Below are 10732 nucleotides of genomic sequence, written 5' to 3'. Positions count from 1 at the left end.
GAGAAACAGTTAGTTTGCTCAGGACTGCTAAGAAGAAGGAGGCAGAAAGTGGTACTCTGCGTCCTGGCAGTCGGGAGAAAACAAAAGGCAAAGGTGTTGTAGTAAACCTGTGTGTGTTTTTGTTTACTGTTTTAGTGGGGAAACAGCCTAGCTGTCCCACTTGTAGTCAGGGTGTTCTTGTGTGTTAGTTAGTGCTCGTACAGAGCTAGGTGTTTATTTTGTTCTGCATTAAAATTAGCGCAAAACCGCGTTCAAACCCTCCATCTCTGTGTCTGGTCAGTAGTTTAAAGGGGCAAAACGAACACGAGCCGCAAGGCTCGTTTACAATACATTTTTCAGAACCCTGCTATTTACTCTTTAAGGGTTATTTAGACCTTACATTATTACTTGCTATAAATGTATGTACCAGTAAATCTTACATTGAATGTAGCGTTATTTGTACTCAAATTCTTGACTGTGGCAAAATACACTTCATTGGGCAGATATAATACATTTTGAGCTATTCAAAGTACAGAAAAAGTTTAGGTGAAGAACTGTTTTTAGACTTTTTATCCAAAGCTTTGTATTTGACTTTGTTGGCTGCTATCAGTTACACAATCACATAATCCATTGAAAACTATGAAATTAAAAGCAGCCACTTTCTTATTCCCTGGGCTTCGTACTTCCAACGCTCCTGATAAGCTGCGTCCTGGGTGTTTTACGCATTGAAAAAATATGAATTGCGTATGATATTTAAATTTAACGCGTAACACATACTCATAGTAATTTTGCTGCACAGCTTGAGTTTGCATGTTATCAAGCTGCTTGTACTCCTTTGGTTCCCGGTGTCTCAAAGGTCAGTTGTGAACATACAGCATGCGGTAGCTAGAGAAATGACGGGACAGGTTGTAGCCTGTCTGGAATTGCCAAAAACACATAACCAGAATAAGTCTGGGTTTTCAATAAAATAATAAAAACCTATGGTTGAATCCACTCACATGCAATGCGTAAGTTTGTGGCTGGTGAATAAGTGACTGGATTCCTGTTTTGGGATTCTGGATTTCTCTGCACCATCTTCCAGTTCAGTCCCCCTCAACCTAACCTACCAATATACCTGTCTGTAAATCTATGTAATAAATACAATATTCTGTGTTTGGAGAGAGTCGGGATGCTTTATATTGCTATAGCAATCAGTAATACAATAATATTGTTTCTTATAAGTATATTTCATTTGCTACACAGCCATAGTGTTTGTGGTCAATAAAGCAAATAAGAATAATTGTTGTTTTTGTTTTTATTGTAAGACCAAGTTTTAGTACAGTTAAAGTAACATTAGTTAAAAGACTGTAGTTAATGCATACCTCACAAGTAAGCATTAAAGTATGTACATTTATTGAAAGTATTCACCACTTCAAGGTAATGTTGCATTTGTTCACCCACAATACATTTTACTCACATAGTCTCTAAATTGGAGAGTAAATTACTCAAACCCTTATTTGGAGCACTGCCTACTTGTATTTCAATTTGGAATTTTACATGGCCTACATTGTATTATTTATGCTCTGAACATGTCCTTACCTTTAAAACATGGCATTGTATCTTTTATTGCAGTTTAGATTTTTTTTTTTAATGACAGCACTGCTTGCTGTGTGCATATTGTGAAAAGTGTACATTTAGTAAATTAGACACAAGGTGTTGTTTCCTGCATGTGGTCATGTTAATAGGTAGTGTTTAAGGTATCGCTTACTGTATAAGAAATGCCACCCTGAGCAGGTTTGGCGAGAGGACTGAAAAGATTCTACTCAGGAACCACTGTACTATTAAACATATATATACAGCTCTGGAAAAAATTAAGAGACCACTGCAAAATTATCAGTTTCTCTGGTTTTACTATTTATAAGTATGTGTTTGGGTAAAATGAACATTTTTGTTTTATTCTATAAACTACTGACAACATTTCTCCCAAATTCCAAATAAAAATATTATCATTTAGAGCATTTATTTGCAGAAAATGACAACTGGTCAAAATAACAAAAAAGATGCAGTGTTGTCAGAATAATCCAAAGAAGCGCATTTTCTTCCAGGACAACCTTGTACTTGGCTTGATTCATGCCAAAGCTGCCCGATTCCAGCCTTGCTGAAGCACCCCCAGATCATCACTGATCCTCCACCACATTTCACAGTGGGTGTTGGACACTGTGGCTTGTAGGCCTCTCCAGGTCTCCGTCTAACCATTAGACGACCAGGTGTTGGGCAAAGCTAAAAACTGGACTCATCTGGGGGTGCTTCAGCAAGGCTGGAATCGGGCAGATTTGTCTTTGTGAAGGACGCATGAATCAAGCCAAGTACAAGATTGTCCTGGAAGAAAACTTGCTTCCTTCTGCTCTGACAATGTTCCCCAACTCTGAGGATTGTTTTTTCCAGCAGGACAATGCTCCATGCCACACAGCCAGGTCAATCAAGGTGTGGATGGAGGACCACCAGATCAAGACCCTGTCATGGCCAGCCCAATCTCCAGACATGAACCCCATTGAAAACCTCTGGAATGTGATCAAGAGGAAGATGGATGGTCACAAGCCATCAAACAAAGCCGAGCTGCTTGAATTTTTGCGCCAGGAGTGGCATAAAGTCACCCAACATCAATGTGAAAGACTGGTTATTCCACCAAATATTGATTTCTGAACTCTTCCTAAGTTAAAATATTAGTATTGTGTTGTTTAAAAAAGAATATGAACTTATTTTCTTTGGATTATTCGAGGTCTGACAACACTGCATCTTTTTTGTTATTTTGACCAGTTGTCATTTTCTGCAAATAAATGCTCTAAATGACAATATTTTTATTTGGAATTTGGGAGAAATGTTATCAATAGTTTATAGAATAAAACAAAAATGTTCATTTTACCCAAACACATACCTATAAATACTAAAACCAGAGAAACTGATAATTTTTGCCAGAGCTGTATATATATATATATATATATATATATATATATATATATATATATATATATATATATATTACTGAGCATCAAAAGAAACTTAGCACATATATTCGGATAATATTCACTAGATGTGATCAAAAAATGACAAACTCTGTTTTAGAGCCGGTGCAGTGACTTTTTATTGAGCTGATTAACAACTGACACCAGGAAGATGCTGCAAAATGATCTGTCGATCTTGGGCAGGTGTTGTGACTCTTGGTCTCCCAGTTCATGGCCTGTCATTGACAGAGTGTGTCTGGTTATACCGTCTCGCCAGGTTTGAAATTGCTGGCTGTGAGCACCTAAGATGGTGATACACAGTACGCTGCCCTAGTCCAGCCTCCAACATGCCGATTGCACGAAGGTGCTGCTCTCTTGACAGACGTGGCATATTGTTTGTTTGTTTTTTCTTTGATTTTCTTTATTGCTTTTATTCAAGCTTGCAATTCAACAGCTGAAATCACTCCATATCCAATCAACTGTATCACTAATTAGGTGATTAAGTGGATATGCTTCAGTCATAGTCACTCAATCGTGTCATGGTCAAGGATGAATGATCAAGTGGTTAAAAAGAGACCAAAAACATTTCGTCAATGTCCATCATTTATATACCTTATTTTTGTTCAAAAATAAATATGTTATAATAGTCGATGCTACTTTAGAATTCTTATTATATGCTCTGTGCACAGGATGATATCTGTATCCAGGATATGATGTTCTAGAATTTTGTCATATACTTTAGTGATTGGTTCATTTCTCATGATTTATAATCACCTTTATATATTAGAATTGTAATTCATTTGGAGTTAGCAATTTTGAGACTCTAGCCTGGGGATTCTTGGTGGTGATACCTTGTCCTTTTCATAGTAATTTGTGTGAATGATCACATTTTCTGAATGTTAAGTGTAGTAGATTGATTGACAAAATAAAGACACACACACGTCACTGCTGCTGAACCAAAACTGTATTTTGCAGAGCTGCTACATATCTACATGCAATAGCGCCACCTCCTGCACGTAGCAATAGCTGTATTTAACAGTGACAGAACTCGTGTCAGGACAGAGCTATAGCATACAGATACAGTACACGTATGTGCAAATCGGTCCATGCGAGCTGTGTGTCAGCACACTGTTGGTTGTACAGAGTTTCAGCGAGTTCGCAGCAACACGTAAACAAACGAGAAAAAGGATTCCAGCTATAGCAATGTGAAACAGGTCACCATTGAACAGTTTTAGATACTCTGTGATGTATTTTATGTTTTAAAAATCTGTGATCTTGTTTTTGTGCATTTTCAAGTGCACTGTGAAATAAGAGCCTTATATAGCAGCACATGCAATTTTGAATACTGTTTCAATTCTGGATAATGTTTTTTTTTTATGAATCTTACGGATCATACACAAAGAAGCAGTCATACGCAAAAGAAAAAAAAAAAACAACAAAATGAAAAAACACAAAAAAACCCTTCATTATCATATAATAGACGTATCCGCCGAACTAGACACCACACACCATCATCGCAGTAAAAACAGACACGCGTTCTTACCTTGTATAAGTTAGTGGTCAGCAGAGAGGTCAGCCGCACGAAGAGCACAGTGTGTGGTTTTCACTAACTGTCAGAATAAATTTTTCTTTTTTTCCTATGGGTAAATATCGGGACTTTCTTCCTATGCATCGGGACGCGGGACATTTACTAGGAAATTGGGACTGTCCGACCATATAGACTGTTAGCATGTATGTATGTTACACTGTATTTTGTGTGTGTGTGTGTGTGTGTGTGTGTTTCTCGAAAAACAGACACGGGTTGGAACGGGCCAAAATGAAATAATCAAATATGGGTCACACTCTTTTAACTGCCACTAAAGGCAAAATTGTATAGGTTCGGATATGTGAGTGTTGACTGTATAATCCTAAATTAACTGTACACGCTGTACTACTGTAACTACTACAGCCTGCCTGCCTATAACTTTTTAAAGGCCCTGACCACACTATGCCTTTAGACCGTATTAGTTGTCTTTAAACAGGCTTAAAAGTGCTAAATACGCATCCACACTAAGCAGAGTTTAATCGAGAACCTGACTCCAAACCACCTCAAGAGGTAGTCTCGAGTCCGGTTCTAAATTAGATCACATCAGGTAGTGCGGTTTGTCAGAAGTGTGGACGCTGTGTACTACATTTTTTGAGTATCCTCCAATATCCCAAAATGCTTTTTGGTAAGTTTGGCGAAATACTGACGCCTGAAGGACGTGCTATCAGTGTACACTCCGTAATGGGTATTTATTTAAGGGGACCAGAATTAGGCCATATGATATGAAGGTTAAAACAAAGATTGTTTTGTAATTAACAGCTTTCTTCTGAGTTTAATTATGAAAACAGAATCAGCTCACTTTGTTTAAAGGGGCGTCACTTGATTAAAAATAAAACCCAAGAACTCCAAGCCCTACTTGTGTGTTCGCGTTTACTTTTTCCAAAATACTTGCTTTATTCTTTTTACAATATGCACCTCTGTTAATATGAAGCATAACACATTATTTTAAAATAAAATAGTGCATGGTGGGATACTATCATATTCATTCCCACTGTTCATTGCGCTGCTAGGAACTGTAACCAAACTATTCTAATAGTTCTCGGGATGGGTTATGTAGTGTGGACAGGGCCTGTCCTGTACACACTTCTAAGGAGTTCTTTTCACCCAGAGGTGGTATTTTAGACATTTTCCATTTGGATTTCCACACTTAAGGTTTACCAAATATATCCAACACATGTTTTAACCAGCTTTATGACGTGAATAGTGTGAAATGTGGAAGTATGAAGCTGTTTAAAATATAAAGTTAGTAAACTGGTTAGTTTGTCCTGGTCACATTTTTTAATGTATAATTTACAATTGCATGAAAATAATAATAACATACTTTACTATCAACTGTCCCTTCATGTATTCATTTCTGCACACAAAAAATGTGTGCCCTATGATTTATAGCTAGACTTCTAATCACTACTCCAATTGAAGGATTGTAGCCAATAATTATTAATTTTGATACTTTGTATCAAATAATGCAGTCCAAGGCAAGTGACATCCAAGACTACTTATATATAGGAAATGTTATCATGAAGCGTGGTATTAACATTATTTAGCATAAATCATTGATGATATCAGATTCTGGGGATGTCCTTCTGTACGTCACAATTATATTTTTATATCTCGAGAACCACTTATCCAATTGTCATGAAACTTGGTCATTCTTATTCTATGCTACACAGTACATACTGCTGATATATGTCATTTTCATCAAGGTCTAATTTAGAATTTACAGCTGTGGCTGAGGATGCCTGTTACTAACATACTTTTTGTATGATCAGCCAGTATCCAGGTGGTATTGCTGGTGTTGAATAGGTGCAGTTGACCATATTGTCTTAGCCTTTCATTCCTCTCAGGGCTTATCCAGACCACAGACACACCCTGTTGGTCTAAAGGACATGCTACAGAAATAACCGCTAATCAGAGATCCTTATGCTATTACTGCAAGAGAGAGAAAAAAAAAGTTGGTAGCAATGCTGCAACTAGATGAAAGTTGAGATTTGGATCACCATGATTCAAAAGGGCCTTATTTGAAAATAAATGACCTTGAAGGTTATATTTATTTTTCTTCCACTGTGATTATGTATTAATATTTCAGAAAATGTAAGTCTGTGTTTTGAACAAAATCAGGTTTTCTGTGCCCCCATTCTCACATGGAAATTGAATTTCAAATTGTATAACAGATCTAGGAAAACACAAATTAGGAAAGCAGTTAAGAACAATACTTCAACATTATAAAATAGATCATAATTACTAATCTTTTTATTTTTATTTTGTGTGCCCAATTATAATTTTCCCCCTGATTTTCTACCAATTTAGAATGCCCAATCGCTTATCTCCCCACATGGCTCAGGAGACATGAAGATTCAGTGGGCGTCCTCCGATCCCATGACCAAGCCCACTTTCTTTTTCATCAAGGAACTTGAGAGCAGATGTCAGCAAGCTACTGACCTCTGGAGGACAAAGGCCATACCTCCAGGTGTCCACTCTGAGCACACTGGGCACCTGCCTAGCAATGTTCACTGTAGAGCAATGAGGAGAAACAAGCTCTGCCGGTTTTACCTCCCTAATCCACAGGAGCGCCTGGGCCAATGCAATGCTCCCTTCCGAGTCTCCAGTGAAGACCAGCCTACTTTGCAAAGACAGGACGTGAACCTGCGCTGCATGACTCACCCTGCGGTTGTGCTTCTACCAGGTGAGCCACTCGGGGACCCTATAATTACTAATCTTAATAATTTGTAATCCTTTAGTATCTAAATCTGTTTCACATCATACTGGTACTTACTGGACACTGCCACCCAGAGACATTTTAGTAGTGTACACTTCTTTCTTACAAAATCCATATTCTCTGCGCTAAATGTAATAGTGTACACTACACACACACAGGGATTTATTTTGATGCCGGTTCTGGGTACCGGGACTTATTTAATCTGCTTTTCATCCAATTTGGATGCATTCCATCCACTCACAGTCCACTAGCACAACGTTTTTCAAATGCGCTTTCATTCAGCACAGTTCGTGCTGCTTCTGTTTCTGTTAGCTGCTATTGGCCACCATTAACGTCAGTATAATCACTGCATGTTGATTGGCCGAGCTTTCATTCTGATCAGATTTCATTTTGGCATCAGTCACAAATCTCTGCCCATTTCGCTTTGTGTCAGTGCTCATTTGTTGATCAAAAACTTTAGCAGTGCAATGTGAAAATAGTGGTATGGGGTAATTATCATTATTATGAAGTTATAATTATTTTCTTTAGTGTGGCGGAGAAACTATCTGAAATATTCAAAACAAACATTGCTGCACATGAATTTGAAGGCAAAAATCCACATCAGTGTTCGCCATAAATTACAGTTGATAAATATTAGAAATAATTATCATAACGCATTTTGCCTTACACCGATTTACCAAATTGCCAGAATTTGCACGAAATTTCCTAAAATGGCATGTGTGGGACAGTAGGGATTGACAGTAACTAGGGCATCTGATTTTCAGGTTTTACCCGATTTCTCCTCCACCCCCAGCAGATGGCAGAGCAGTTTACCAGCTTCTATTTGATGTGAATTCTAACTAGTGTCTTTAATGTGCTCAAGAGAGAAGTCTGTATACTGACTGAGCATTTTGAAGTTAATATCCTGTATATGCTAATCATTTAAACAGATATAAATCTCTGTCTCTGTCACTACCTTTGAATTTCATGCAGTCCAACTAACCTCTCCCTGTCAACTCCTGCTCATTGTTTTGTACCGCCCCCCTGGGCCTCTCACTCACTTTCTGGATGAACTCGACTATCTACTCTCCTCCCTCCCCTCTCTGTCTACCCCGACTGTCCTGTTGGGTGACTTCAACATCCATCTCTCCAACCCCAGCCACTCTGGATTCCTCCCTCTCCTTCACTCCTTCGACTTCTGTCTCTCTCCGTCCCCTCCTACCCACAAAGCTGGCCGTCAACTGGACCTCACCTTCTCCAGGGCCTGCTGCCCCTCCAACCTCTCTGTCACCCCCCTGGACCTCTCTGATCACTATTTCATCTCTTTTTCTCTGTCTCTCCCCCCTCTCCCTGCTCCTCCTACCCCCACTGTCACCTCTCGCCGTAACCTCCGCTCTCTCTCCCCCTCTGTCCTTGCCTCCACTGCTCTCTCTCACCTCCCTCCTATCGACTCCTTTTCACAACTCTCCGTAGACTCTGCTACCTCCACCCTCTTCTCCTCACTCACCTCCTCCCTCGACTCCCTCTGTCCCCTCACCTCCCGACCCGCTCGCCCCTCCCCTCCACATCCCTGGCTCTCCTCTGTGCTCCGCTCGGCAAGAATCACACTGCGATCTGCTGAAAAGAAATGGAAGAGAACCAAACTCCCTGCTGCCCTAGACCTTTACCGCACTCTTCTCTCCTCCTTCTCCTCTACTCTCTCCTCTGCTAAATGTGCTTATTTCCAATCTGTAATCCAAGCCTCCACTAACAACCCACGTAAACTATTCTCTACCTTCTCCTCCCTCCTAAACCCTCCCCCCCCTCCTCCTCCCTCCTCTATCTCCCCTGACGACTTTGCCTCCTTCTTCTCTTCTAAAATCTCAGATATCCGCAAACTCTTTAACACCTCTCCCTCCCCCGCACCCCCTCCTGCTCCAACCCCTACACCCACTACATCCCCTACTAACTCGCCCTCCCTCTCCACCTTCTTGCCCCTCTCAGACTCTGACCTCTCCTCCCTGCTCCAGGGTCACAAACCCACCACGTGTGCCTTGGACCCCCTCCCCACTCACCTCTTTCAAGCTGCTGCTCCTGCTCTACTCCCCTTCATCTCCTCCCTCCTCAACACCTCTCTACTTTCTGGCATCTTCCCCTCTGCCTTCAAAAAAAGCCTCTATCACTCCCCTCCTCAAAAAACCTACCCTCGACCCCACCTCCCTCCAGAGCTACCGTCCTGTCTCCCTCCTACCCTTCCTCTCCAAAACCCTCGAGCGGACTGTACACCGCCAGCTCTCTGCTTTCCTGTCCAACCACTCTCTGCTTGACCCTCTCCAATCTGGCTTCCGCTCTGCTCACTCAACTGAAACCGCCCTCCTGTCTGTCACCAACTCACTTAAGTGTGCCCGAGCTGCCTCTCTCTCCTCTGTCATAATTCTCCTTGACCTCTCTGCTGCCTTTGACACTGTTGATCACTCTATTCTACTATCATCTCTTGCTGACCTGGGGATCTCTGGCACTGCTCTGGCCTGGTTCTCCTCCTACCTCTCCAACCGCACTTACCAGGTAAACTGGCGTGGAGCAACCTCCACACCTCACCCACTCTTAACTGGAGTCCCCCAAGGGTCAGTCTTGGGTCCTCTCCTGTTCTCTCTCTACACCCGCTCCCTGGGCCCCCTCATCGCATCCTATGGTTTCTCATACCATTTCTATGCTGATGATGCTCAGATTTTCCTCTCCTTCCCCACCTCTGACTCCACCATCTCCTCCCGTATCTCTACCTGTCTGTCTGCTATTTCCTCCTGGATGCACTCGCATCACCTCAAACTCAACCTCTCTAAATCTGACCTCCTTTTCTTTCCCTCCTCCTCCCCCTCCTCTGATCTCTCTATCTCTGTTCCTCTGGAATCTACCACACTCTCTCCCTCTTCCTCAGCTAAAAACCTTGGAGTCACCCTGGACCCCTGCCTCTCTTATTCCCAGCACATCTCCACTCTGGCACGCACTTGCAGATTCTTCCTGAGCAACATCCGAAGAATCCGACCCTTCCTCACCAACTATGCTACCCAGCTCCTGGTCCAGGCCCTGGTACTCTCCCGCCTAGACTACTGCAACTCCCTCCTGGCTGGCCTCCCTGCGTCCGCCACCCGTCCGCTCCAGCTCATCCAGAACTCTGCTGCTCGCCTGGTGTTCTCTCTACCTCGCTTCGCCCACGCTACTCCACTACTCCGCTCGCTCCACTGGCTCCCGATCACCGCTCGCATCCAGTTCAAGACTCTTGTACTAGCCTACAGATGCCTTGATCAGACTGCACCCAGCTACCTCCAGACCCTCATCTCTCCCTACACCCCCACTCGACCTCTCCGCTCCGCCTGCACTAGAAGACTGGCTCTACCTCCGCTACGCTCCCCTGCCTCCCGAGCCCGCTCCTTCTCCACCCTTGCTCCGCAGTGGTGGAACGACCTTCCTACAGATGTCAGGACTGCCCAGTCCCTGACCACATTCCGGCGCCTC

Source organism: Acipenser ruthenus, chromosome 1 (assembly GCF_902713425.1).
Source record: "Acipenser ruthenus chromosome 1, fAciRut3.2 maternal haplotype, whole genome shotgun sequence".
Taxonomy (NCBI): Eukaryota; Metazoa; Chordata; class Actinopteri; order Acipenseriformes; family Acipenseridae; genus Acipenser; species Acipenser ruthenus.
This window is presented reverse-complemented; position numbering follows the sequence as displayed.